Raw genomic sequence first — 12,386 nt, 5'->3', positions numbered from 1 at the left:
AAAATGACGTCCGAATTTTCGATAAACATTGCATCATGAAACATAAGAGCTTTACCGATACGTGCTTAATAAACATTGAAAATTGTTGTAAATTTTAAGTGCTTTGGATCGTCTATTCAGAACAGGTACACTCGGGGCATTTCCTTAAGGTCCCCATCAAATGATCGCGGATGTTTTTCCTCAACAGTTGGTATTTGGTATCTTATCCCTGCAAAGTTGGTTCAAGCGTTGGATTCTTCAATCCCCAACATGCTCTCACTATTGTACTTCCCCAAGAATTTGTTTCAGATTATACATTCACCAGTAGAGTCGACAGTGTCTGGCTGTATATCCCCAGCGGAGTTGATAGTGCCAGACTGTATCTTCCCAGCAGAAGCGGCTGCTCCTCAGAGTTCGATGCCAGATTGATGATCTCGTCGCTAGACCCATGGTCTCTTTCCTTGAAGCAAAATCTCGGTACCGTATTGGTGTTTGCTTCCCCTGATGAGTCGTCTCTCTCGCAGATTATGGTTGCCAGAACCACTGTCGTTTTCCTCAACAACAAGTTTTCAGTGCCATTCTCTCCCCAGTTAGAGCCTCAGTATTTTGTTATTTGCCAGAACACCGTGTGGTGGGTCATTTCCCCACAAAGTTCTTTGTGATGTGCATCTCCAACAGCCTTGCCAGGGTCCAGAAGATGGTGATCATTTCCCCAGCAGAATTCCTTTCCTCAGCTTGGCGTTCTCTCTAATCAAGCATTTCGCATCCCTGCATGTAGAATCATATTGCATTGCATCCTCCCAAATTGCGTAGCATTTCCATTTTCATGGAGCATTACGCCATTGAAAAATTCAAACATACGCATGTAAAGCATAAGGCATTCTCGGTATCCCAAGTGATAAGCCAGAAGTTGTTTCCAGTACTCAGAATGAAGATTGTTCATGACTTATCTTTATTATTCCCAGCAGGGGTCGTTGGCCCACGCGCCGCCTCAATTATCATTTTCCCTATTTCTGCCGATGCTGACAGGCATGAAAGTTTCCGGTATTCAGACCGAAGTGGCATTCAGGCCAGTTTTCCGATGTTCAGATCGAAGAAGTTTCCGATATTCAGGTCGATGCAACTTGTGGCATTCAGGCCAGTTTTCCGGTATTCAGACCGAAGTGGCATTCAGGTCAGTTTTCCGATGTTCAGATCGAAGAAGTTTCCGACGTTCAGGTCGATGCAACTTGTGGCATTCAGGCCAGTTTTCCGATATTCAGACCGAAGTGGCACTCAGGCTAGTTTCCCGGTGTTCAGACCGATGTTTGATAATCAAGTATCGTCCGATGCTCAGATCGAAGTCATTTCCAGTATTCAGATTGATGAGCTGCATTCAGGCCATGGTTATTTCTGTGTTACCATTTATTTTGGTATTCAGGCTAACATTCCTTGTTTCGGTGTTCAGACCGACTCTCACCGTACCAGACAAATTCTTTTTCAAGACCACCTCTTGGCCGATTCTGACAGGCATTGTTACTTCATTTTTTCACTTTAGTGTAAATTTTTGGGCTTTTATCGTATTCAATCATTTGATACCTCGAAAGTGCGAATGCCGTTTCTATCTTCCTTTCAGGTTTCCAGTTGATTGAATATGAGCAGCTGTAATACCCCAAAATTTACCCTTCATTTTTCCTGGAAGCATGGGATTATGTTTTACACTTCATTAGCATCATATTAGGTCATACTCATTGCATACTGTATTAGTGACATGGAGATCAGATTTTGATCGATCACTCCTTAACAGAAGGAGCCCACACAAAGCAAGATTGAGAATTGGACTTCATTTTCTAAGTATACAAGTCTCAAGGGTCTCAGGGGGGTCCAAGTATCTTATTATGGTCCTTAGTTCATCCGTGAAGGATTCAAAGCTATCAGAGTGTTCATCTGGATTTAATCAGAAATTAGGGTTTCATGGCTACCTGCAATAGGAAATGTTTGGTTGGAAGTAGAGGAGCTCATCCATGTCATTATTAGAGGGGCATCTTGGCCTGGGAAGATTCACAATTATCTCAGAAAGATCCATTGGCAATCAGTGCAATCAGTTTCTGATCATTTTGCCCTAAAACTAGGGTTTGGTATAAAATCAGTTTATTTCTGATTCTTTGGGTGAAACTCTTTTCCATGGCCCTCCATATGTCCACAGGGGTCTACATACAAAAAATCAGCTCTTTATTTGAGCTAGAAGTGCTTCAATTGATTAATGGAATCGGGAATCAGACAGTTTGGGAAAAGTCAATTGTGGGGCCAGAAAAGTCAACTCCTGACATTTTGAGAGTGGAATCTCAAAATCCATGCCTAGGGGATCCTACATGTGAAATTTGATCAAGGTTGAATCATGGATTCATCATTTAATCAGGAATTAGAAAAGTTACTTAATTTGGAAATGGTTGACTTTCCATTTAGGGCAAGTTTTCATGATCGTTGCACTCACTTTAAGCCTATTTTTCATTAAGATAAAAGCTCCATTTGAAAATTTCTCCAACATGAAAGTTGTTCCTCTTGTTCCAAGCTTTCTAGAGATATAAAGTTTTCTCCATTTGGATTAGAATTGAGAAAGTTATGCTTAGTCAAAGTGAGACATTTTTTTAGGACACTTTGAAAAATTTCTAAGTCCAAAATCTTCAAAATTTGTCAAGACTTCTTGGCCAGTTTTCTTGCACTTCAAGGCATTATTTGAAAATACTTTCTTCACAAAAATTGTACCTTGACATGTCCTCTTTCACATCCTTTTGGAATCATCTCATTTGGATCATGGTTTGAGAGACACATTCATTTAAAGTGGGCATCATTACTTGATTTTCTAGGCAGATTTTGGGCCTGGCTGGCCCAATCAGATTTTCTTAGCATGCTGCACAAACCAGTCACGTTTTTTTACCTCTTTTGGCCATGCATTGGACATCCATTCACTTAAGTTTGGCCCAAAATAACAACATTTTACACCTCACTTCACACTTTTATTCCTATGGAGAAATCACTTATTAAAAAGCCCATGAGAACACCTAATCCACCCTATTTAAGAAGCTGAAACCCTAACCCTAAAGGGGCATTGGAATTTCATGGCAAGGAGGCAAAGCTTCATCACATATCAGATTCCATTCCACTTCTATTTTCCATTAGGTAATCATCTCTTCCATGGTCATGTTTTATTATATCTACGCTTGCTTACCATGTTCATCACCATTAATCCTTCCATTTTCATATTTCTTTTTCTTATTTAAAATATTTTCTTCGTCCATAAAATTACCCAAAAATATTTTCTTAACGTCTTATTTAATTTTATATAATTTTTATTTTCGTATTTTTTTAATATTAATATTTTATTTTAATTATTTATTCTAAATGGTCCATTTTAACACACTTTTTTTTATTGATTTTATTTTTATGACTTAAAATTATTGTTAGCATTTGATTCTTGGGATGAAGGTTGACCATTGTCTCATGGTCAACCTGACCTTTTCTTGGAATTTTATTTCACATTTTCAATTTATTTTGGATTTATTTTTGACCTAGTTTGGTTGGTGGACTTTTAATTTGACTTCTGATTTATTTTAATTAATTCACGTGCCAATTTTCATTATTTTTAAAATATTTTTGGGGGATGATGATGTCCAGACCCCACCTTATTTAGTTTAATTTGTCATAATTTTCTTGATTAATTTACTATTTATTCTTGATTTATTTCTAACCTAGTCTTATTAATTGACTTTTGGTTTGACCTATGTTTTGTTTTAATTAATTCACGTGCCAATTTTCATTATTTTTAAAATCTTTTTGGGGGATGATGATGTCCTGATCCCACCTTAATTAGTTTAAATTTTCATAATTTACTTGATTAGTTTGCTATTTATTTGTTATTTTTTAAGTTGACTTGAATTTTCAGTTGACTTCTTTATGATCGATGTTTGACTTAGGGATTGCTTATAGCAATTTAAGATATCTTTTGATCCTCCCTCGTTCATCTCATATGCCATGTATTAGAGGCCTTTTACCTTAATTTTATTTGGTCCTTACCTCATGTCCTGATTAAATTATTCAGTGGACCCTTCGTGTACATATTTTCATCTGTTTGATTCATCTGTTATCTTTTATACTTGTTTCTCTCATTCATGCTTTCTATTGCTTGATTATTTAACATGTCCATACTCCCGTGCATTGTTTAAATGCTACATTATTTGATTCTTTGGTTTGATTATATATTGTTTATTTATCTGATCTGATTGATAATTGTTGCCTACTTCTATGATGTATGAGGCATATATTCTTATTGTTTGTTTGCCATGAACAATCCCCATTGATAACAAATGTACCCCTCTCCCATAAAGTGTATAATATATATTTCTTTATTTCTTTAGTCACCTGTTAATACAAGAATTAAAACGAACATCCGATAACCATTTCAAAACAAGATCAAAAGCTCGATCCAACGTCGAGTAATCTTTTTCAAAACATAACAAAACCAGCACGCATCCATCCATCCTCTTGTAAGTCGATTGCCTTAGGAATCGCCATCTAGCTGTAAGTCGATTGCCTCCGGCATCGCCATCTACCCTTATCCGTAACTCCTCTCCGCGCTCAATCTGTCGACTCTTGTTCCGTTTAGGTAGCACCCATTAGGTAGAACCCTTTGTATGATAACATAGGTAGAATTCCCTTATTCTTTGCATGCTAACATTAGGTAGATGTTCCCCTTTGTAAATCCTAACACATAGATCCATATTGCATGACAACTCTAGAGCGGAGCTTCCCCACTTTTAGACCTTTCGTGCGTCTCCGATCTTGTGGCATGTCAGTCCGTTCTATTGCAAAGAGGTAACTGCCTAAGACTCGATTCAGCGAGCTGCGACACCTACTGCTAGGACGTTGAACACACTGCCCACCCTCCTTTGACACAACTGGTGTCCTCTTTTGTAAGTCCATATTCAGATGGCAATCCTTAACCCCTAGTTAGCCGAACTACGTTTTGCTCTGATTCTCATTCCAGATGAAATACGTAGGCATAAGACGCGACGTCTTACCGAGCACACTTCTCTTTAACCCATAGGTAGCCGAGCTACAAAGACTCTGATTCTCATACTCAGATGAGATACGTAGGCAGTGGATGCGACATCCTTGCGAGTCATTTTCTTTTAACCTTCCTTTTAGTAAATAATACTTTAGATATACCTACACCCTTTAGACTAGAACAACACTTATGAAAAGGGCTCCCTAGGAGTACCTAGGATGTTTTGGGTGCTTAAAACCTTCCCATTGCATAACCAACCCCCTTACCCAGATCTCTGACATTTTTACTAGTTTTTTATTCGATAAAACTTTTAGGTTTTTGTTCGCTTTCTAACCATTCCTTTGGATAAATAGAAGTGCGGTGGCGACTCGACTTGTATGGTTTACCTTGGATTTAGTCAATATCTCTAATGGTAACGAATACCCCGCTACACTCGCATCGAAAGGATCCAAGGCTGAAAGTTCTTCGTACCTTCAAGTAAGAATGTAACAAGTACCACGACAGGAGTTTCACTAGGATGAAGGTAAAATGGATTGGAAGTGTTCATCATGAAATCGGCATATGGATTGAGATTCTGGTTCGAAGTCATCGTAACCAAATCAAAAAGCAAGGAATTTCATAATTCGATTGGGAAATAAGGAAAATTAGGGATTTGAAGAACCAAAACCGAATGAAAGGAAATTGAAATAATAAATTTCAAACGGAAGAAAAATAGAAAGAAATCGATGACGATGACATAACTAAAACTCAAGATTTAAGCTCTAGTACCATCTTAGTATCACACACACATGGTGAAAAGAGAGAAAATAAAGAAAGCTTATTTTTGTATTGATGAAAACTAAATTCAATCTTCTTACAAGACACTATTGAATTGTAATTCCTTGTGTAGAAGCATGTTGATCGACAGAAGCGAGGAATTGTCGAATCACCAAGTGTGTTGAGTTGTATTAGTGTGTCGAAGTGTCGAAGTATGTGGTTTCACACAGGATTTCGACTTAGGCCTATTTTTAGTAGTGTTAACTATTTTGGGCTTTTATAATTTTGGGCTTTGGCATAGTGAGCAAGCTAACCTAAATTTATAAATAGAGGGAGTAACCCTTATTCTTGGAGTGTAGCATTCATAACATTGTATTCACATAATTTTGCAGTTGCAAAGTGAATAAAGAAGTTTTCCATAGGTTATGGGAAGGGAGAAACTCTGCATAAAGTATTCTTCTTCTCCATCGTTCTTTCTTTTCTTTCTCAATTGTTCTTCTCTTTTATTGTCATTATGTGGGTGATAACAATCTTGTTCATCAAGATTGATAGAAATTCTACATAGGTTGTGGTGGATTTCCAACATCTGGTATTAAGAGCTTCGATTTAAGCGATTCGTGGGAAGAAAATCACAATGGCAATGAATCATCCAAACGGGCATTTTCTCTTAAATCTTATGATTCTCATGAACAACAATTATGAGAGTTGGTGCAACCAGATAAAGGTTGTGTTCTGTTATCAAGATCTTTGAGGTCTTGTGAAGGAAGGAGTAACAGTGCTTGCAGAAAATGTGATAGATCAAGAAAAGGCTGCACATAAAGAATTGAAAAAGAAAGATTATAAAGCTCTCTTTATAATCCATAAATGTGTAGATCCAGATAACTTTGGAAAGGTTAGTGATGTAGAGTCAGCGAAAGAAGCATGGGAAATTCTGGAGAAGTCGTTTGGAGAAGGTGAAAGAGGTGAGGTTATAAATTCACAAAAGGACATATGAGTTGCTTCAGATGGAAGACAATGAAAGCATAACTGATTTCTTCACCAAGGTTACGAAACTGGTGAATCAAATAAGGTATATGGAGAACTGTTGACATCAAGAACTGTTGTTGGAAAGATCTTGAGGTCGTTGGGTCCAAAGTTCGACCACGTGGTAGTAGCCATAAAAGAGTTGAAAGATTTGTCAAAACTGAGAAAGGAAGAGCTTCAAGGGATGCTTGAATATCATGAGCAAAGAATGGCTGAAAGAGTTGTAGGAAAGTCGAAGAGTGATATGGCTTTGCAGGTGCAATCAACAAAAGAAAGGAAAGGAAAAGGAAGTTGTAATGGCAACAAAGGCAAAGGAGGCTACAACAATTCGACTGGTCGAAATATGCAAGAACGAAACTGGTCGAATAAAAAAAAACCCTTGAACCAAGGCAACCGAAGAGGTGGTGCTACATGTAGAGGAATAGGTGGTGGTCAAAAGTCATACAAGAGTCACATTCAGTGTTACAATTGTCAGAAACATGATCATTATTCTAGTGATTATTCAGGAAAGTGGAAGTATCAAGAAACTTACGCAAAGCTAGCGAAATATGAAGAATAAGAGATGTTGATGATGGTTACAACGAGAGATGAAGAGACATTCAAGGACCAATGATACTTGGACTCGTGATGCTCATCACACATGTATGGAAGGAAACATTGGTTTGTCAACATAAAACCCTCAATGAAGAACATGGTGAAATTTGCAAATGACAACACTCTAGTAGCTGAAGGTGTTGGTGATGTTCTGATTATGAGGAAAGATGGTAAGAGGTCATCAATTTCAAATGTATTGTACATACCAGGCATGAAAAGCAATTTTCTCAGCATAGGGCAGTTAGTCGAAAAGAACTACAAGGTGTCGATCAAAGACAAGATGATGAGAGTTCTCGACTCAAATGGAAGGTTGATCTTAAAGGCTCCAATTTCTTAAAATAGAACCTTCAAAATTGAGCTTAATGTGATGGAGCATAAGTGCCTTGCAACAGCAGGCAGTAGAGATGAATGGATATGGAATTATAGACTTGACCATCTCAATTTCAAAGACATCAGAGATTTGAAGAGAAGAAATATGGTTTCAGGATTATCTGAAATTGACATTCCAAATGAAGCGTGTGAAGAATGTGTGCATGCAAAGCAGCACAAGAACAACTTCAGTAAGGATGCAGGAAGCAGGTCGAAGGCAATTCTTGAAGTCATATACTCTGATGTATGTGGTCCTATCCAGGTGGATTCGATTGGAGGTAAAAAATACTTTGTTACATTCATAGATGATTTTAGTTGAAAATTATGGGCTTACCTGATCAAGAAGAAGAGTGAAGTGATCGAGGTATTTGCCAAGTTTAAATCTATGGTGGAAAGACAAAGTGGTCGAAAAATAAAGATTCTGAGGACTGATGGTGGTAGAGAATATGTGTCGAAAGACTTCGACGTATCATGTGTGAAAGAAGGGATTGTGCATGAGGTGGTGCCACTCTACACTCCATAGTAGAATGGAGTCGTAGAAAGGAAGAATAAAATTATCATGAATATGGTGAGAATTATATTGAAAGGCAAGCATCTACCCAAAGAATTATGGGGAGAAGTTGTGTCGACTGCAACATATATCCTGAACAGATGCCCGACGAAGAAGCTAAAAGGAATCACGCCAGAAGAATGTGGGTCTGGTGTCAAGCCTAGATTGAGTCATTTGAAGGTGTTTGGATCTATAACACATAGACATGTGCCAGTTTGGTTGAGAAGAAAACTTGATGACAAGTCGATTCAGATGATTCTTATATGATATCATTCGACTGAAGGATATAAGTTGTTTGACCAAGTGAACAAGCAAGTGGTGATCAACAGGGATGTGATCATAGATGAGCTTAAGGAATGAGATTGGACTGAGGATGTTAAGAAGGATTCAGTGAGAATCTTATATGATGAACCAACTAGTGAAGTCGAAAGAGAAGTTCGACAAGAAGTCAAAGGTGAAGCAGACCCAAGCAGACCTCAAAGAACAAGACACTTGTCTGCAAGGTTGCAAGAATGTGTGATTATATCAAATGATATGGTCAATGAAGAAGGTGGGCTGGTGCATTATGCTTTCTATACAGATGTCGAACTAGTCAATGCAGTTGAGGCATTGAAAGATTCGAAGTGGATGAAAGCAATGAATGAAGAACTGAAGTCAATCGAAGTCAACAACACTTGGTCACTTGTCGAATTTCCCCAAGACAAGAAGGCAATCGATGTGAAGTGGGTATACAAGGTGAAGTTGAATCCCAAAGGAGAAGCGACTCGATACAAGGTGAGACTTGTGGAGAAAGGATTTCTTCATAAAGAAGGAATCGACTTCGACGAAGTTTTTGCAACAGTTGATTGGGTTTCGAGAAAGGAGCTAGTAGTGGCATTATCATCGTACAAAGCAAAATACATAGTTGCTTATCTTTGTGCATGTCAAGCAACGTGGATGGTGAATATTGAAGGAGAAGAGCGATCCAAAATGCAGTGGAATTTAAAAAAACTCTCCTTTAGTGATCCTTACAAATGGGCATGATCAGTGATAGAATCGTTACCTCTTGTGGCGATTGAAACCTTCGATGCAGATCTACTGAGCAATCACGCACGTTGAATGGTGATGATAACGCGAAAATATATCAGATATTTGCCTTGATTTACACTCAAAGATCATACCACTTTAATTAATATTCCGATTATTCCGCAAGTATTCGAGTTGTTTTTGCAGGTATTTAAATCTCCAAGCATTAATGAGCAAAATGAAGAAAAGGAAGAAAAAGAAGAAGAAATAGATGAGAAAGCACAGAAAAAAGCAGAAAACCAAAATTACAGAAAATGCTGATGTGACGACCGTCACAAGGAGCATGACGACCGTCACACGGCCAAACACATGCGTTGGAAGCAGTCAGCAGAAGGATTCAAAATGTGCCTAAATTTTCTCCAACAGAAGCACTTCCCCGTGGATTCCTCACTCAACCAGCAACCCTTAATTATCTCAACTGTCAAAGACCTATGAGCAATATAAAAAGGACCAAAGTTGGAAATATTGGAACATCTACACTTATGCTCTGCAATTGATTTTTTACAGCATTCTAGCTTTTTAGTTATTTTCTTTTCAGCAACTTTGTTTCCATTGCCTTAGTTCATTTACCATTCGTTTTAGAATTTCCTTTTCCTCTTTCCTTTCCGTTTTCCAGTTAGCCATAATAGTAGTTTCCCACACTGGGGAACTACTACACTTTATTTAATTTAGTAAGCAATTGTATTGAAGAAGCAGAATCTTACCGACTTGTGGAGGACTGTTCAAGTACTCGAAGATTCGCCGTACTCTGTTAATCCAATTTCCAGGTTTTTATCAAATTATTATTGTCTTGTTATTGTTATAATTATGTTCGCTGCACTGTTAATCTGTTTATGCTCTGTGTTTGCTTTATTTAACATGTCCGGCTAAATTACCGGTATCGGTATGTAACAATTTAATTAGATGGGATTTAATAATAATCGGTGAAAACTCTTTTTCTCAAACAATCTTTTAGGCTGAGGTTTTTAATTTAAATTTAATTAACTTTATCACAAAAGCGTGAGAAGCTATTTAATACGATTTTGCCACGAGAGTGGGAAATTAACTAAGGTGAGAACCAACAATCGCGAGAGCGTGAGGCTCGAGCTGGATAGTAAAAATTAGGCATTGAGTTTAAAAACAGCGAGAGCACTTTAAAAGCAATTAGAACTTATTTGTTTTCAAAAAGTAATTTTAACTTCAAATGGGACAGCGAGAGCGTACATTCTGACTTAAAGCTATAGGCCGAGTCAACAATCACGAGAGTGTGAGATAAAGCTTTTTAAATAAATATTTTCTACTGAGAGATATTTGGCATTTAAATTATTCACCGGTGACTTATCGAATCCCTGACAATTAATGTGTTGCATACTGATTCCTTCCATCAATTCTTTCTTAAACTAAATTTCCCTTAGATTTAATATTCTGCACCCGAACTTCTACTAATCACTCCCTTAGCTAAACATAGTGACGTTAGTAACACTAGTTTGAACATAGGTCCCTGTGGGATCGATATCTTTTAAAACTAAAGCGACTGGACTGTGCACTTGCAGTCAAGTACCCGATATACTATATTTTATATATAGTCACGCCAAGCATCAAGTTTTTGGTGTCGTTGTCGGGGACATGTTTTAGTCGAATAGTGCAATTCTTTCGTTGCACGGTATAGACTAAGGTAAAAATAAAAACTAATTTACTCTCCCTTATTTCCCCGATTGTATGCCAAGTACTCGCTCACAAGGCAATAACTTAGCACCACCAGTCCAAGAATTAGAGTGTTTCTTATACGTAAGACGCCGAATACAAGAATATCAACAAAAGTACGATATTCCCGATATCTTCTCTCCTCCTAAACCAGAAGAAAAACCAACCATGGCTGAAGAAGGACCACAGAATTATCCTCTTAAATTCTACGCTACCCCGTCCCAACAAGAACCTCATAACAACATTGCTGCCCCCGCTAACAATCGAAACGATTTCGAACTGAAACCCTCACTATTATCAGCTGTCCAACAACATCAATTTGCTAGAAATCCTACGGACGATCCTAATGAACACCTGACCAAGTTTGTGCAGTATGCAGACACTGTAAAGGTGAATGGTGTATCTCAAGATGCAATAAGACTACGCCTTTTTCCTTTCTCACTAAGAGACAGAGCTTGGGCTTGGTTACAATCCTTGCCCTCCAACTCAGTTACAACATGGGAAGAACTAAAGAACGTTTTCTTATCCCGATATTTTCCGCGTGACCAAAACTGCTATGCTAAGAGCTCAAATCAACGGATTCAGACAAAAAGATATAGAATCTCTCTATGAAGCATGGGAGAGATACAAGGACATGATGAGGATATGTCCACATTACGGTCTAGAAGACTGGGTGATCATTCACACATTTTACAATGGGCTTCTGTATAACACAAGACTTACAGTAGACGCTGCCGCGGCGGTGCATTTATGGATAAGCCATACAACAAAGCCTATCAACTCATTGAAAACATGGCCCAAAACCATTGCCAATGGGGAGGTGAAAGAACTCCAGTAGAAAAGTCCCAAACAAAGGGTGGAATGTACGAAATCAGTAGCCTTGACCATGTTCATTCCAAGGTAGATGCCCTTGTTCAAAAATTAGACAACTCGACCATACCACCCGCAGCCACCGTGGCTGCTGTAAGTCCAAATTGTGAGTTATGTGGAAACCCTGGACACACTGCACAAGAATGTCAAATATTAGCAGGAGTCCTAACCGATCAAGTGAATTACACAAAAGGAAATCCATATTCGAATACCTACAACCCAGGTTGGAAAAACCATCCTAATTTTTCGTATAAGAATAACAATGCCCTCTATGCACCTGGCCAAGCACCAGCTCTTCCGTCTGGATATCAAAAGCCAGCTAATAATGCTCCTAACACGCCTAGGAAGTTAAATCTTGAATTAATGATGGAAAGCTTCATAGCCACCCAAGCTCAGACGAACCGAGACTTCTTGAACCAAAACATACATACTAGCGAGCAACTTAAACAACTA

The 12,386-nt window shown here is 38.2% G+C and overlaps 1 non-coding gene across 1 annotated transcript; it reads right to left on the bottom strand.

Annotated features, from left to right (window-relative positions):
* Positions 1-11,619: 11,619 nt before the first annotated feature.
* Positions 11,620-11,726, bottom strand: LOC127109932 (small nucleolar RNA R71). The gene has a single exon (XR_007797176.1). It is a non-coding gene; the product is annotated as a small nucleolar RNA R71 (small nucleolar RNA).
* Positions 11,727-12,386: the final 660 nt, after the last annotated feature.

Source organism: Lathyrus oleraceus, chromosome 7 (genome assembly GCF_024323335.1).
Source record: "Lathyrus oleraceus cultivar Zhongwan6 chromosome 7, CAAS_Psat_ZW6_1.0, whole genome shotgun sequence".
Classification (NCBI taxonomy): Eukaryota; Viridiplantae; Streptophyta; class Magnoliopsida; order Fabales; family Fabaceae; genus Lathyrus; species Lathyrus oleraceus.
This window is presented reverse-complemented; position numbering and strand designations above follow the sequence as displayed.